The following is a 728-nucleotide window of genomic DNA, read 5'->3' as shown; positions in this document are numbered from 1 at the left end:
CACACACTTTAATAGTATGTCCTGTAGAGTAACATTTTTCCACCCATCACTGGTTGTGGAATGGAGGTGTGCACATTAAATGGGGATGATCAGAGAAAAGTATTTGGGTTTATTGTAGACCAGAGTATTTAGGCTGACTAATTAGGCATCGTGATTACACGACCTTTTTTCAGCAAAGAAATCCGAGACAGAGAAAGTGTGAATAATCCGCTTCCGTGGAGCTAAAACAGAAGGAGAAGTACAAGGCAGCTGCATCTCCCAGGCCTGGCTCGGGTCCTCTTCTTCTGCCCGCAGAAGCGCTGGTAAGAGACTGGCTGGAAAGAAGCGGCTGAGGCCAGGCGCATCCTCTAGGTGGTAGTGTTATCCCACAGCTCACGGATGCTACCCCTGAAAGCAGAGCCTTTGCCTTATTCCTTCCCATCAGAGGGCGACCTCCTCCGTTCAACCCCGCCTCTCCCTCCGAGAAGATGCCAAATGAGTGCTGACGGTTTAAGAAACCAGATCCTTGCCAGCTATCTAACTTTCACCATCTCTGCGCCCGCCACAGTCCGCTAAACATCTCAATTACCCTTTTCATTCATCCCGGGTTATTCTAGAAAACTTGTTAACGTTTTCTGTCCAAGCAAGGAAAAGGCTCCTGCATCTCCAAGGTGGACCACCCACCCACCGCCGCCCCCGAGAGCTCCCCCTGCCCCACCACGGCCAAGCACAGGTCCCAGCAGAAGGGC

This window comes from Gavialis gangeticus, unplaced genomic scaffold (assembly GCF_001723915.1).
Source record: "Gavialis gangeticus isolate Ggan-Ray unplaced genomic scaffold, GavGan_comp1, whole genome shotgun sequence".
In the NCBI taxonomy this organism is placed as follows: Eukaryota; Metazoa; Chordata; order Crocodylia; family Gavialidae; genus Gavialis; species Gavialis gangeticus.
Note: the sequence above shows the minus strand (reverse complement) of the source record.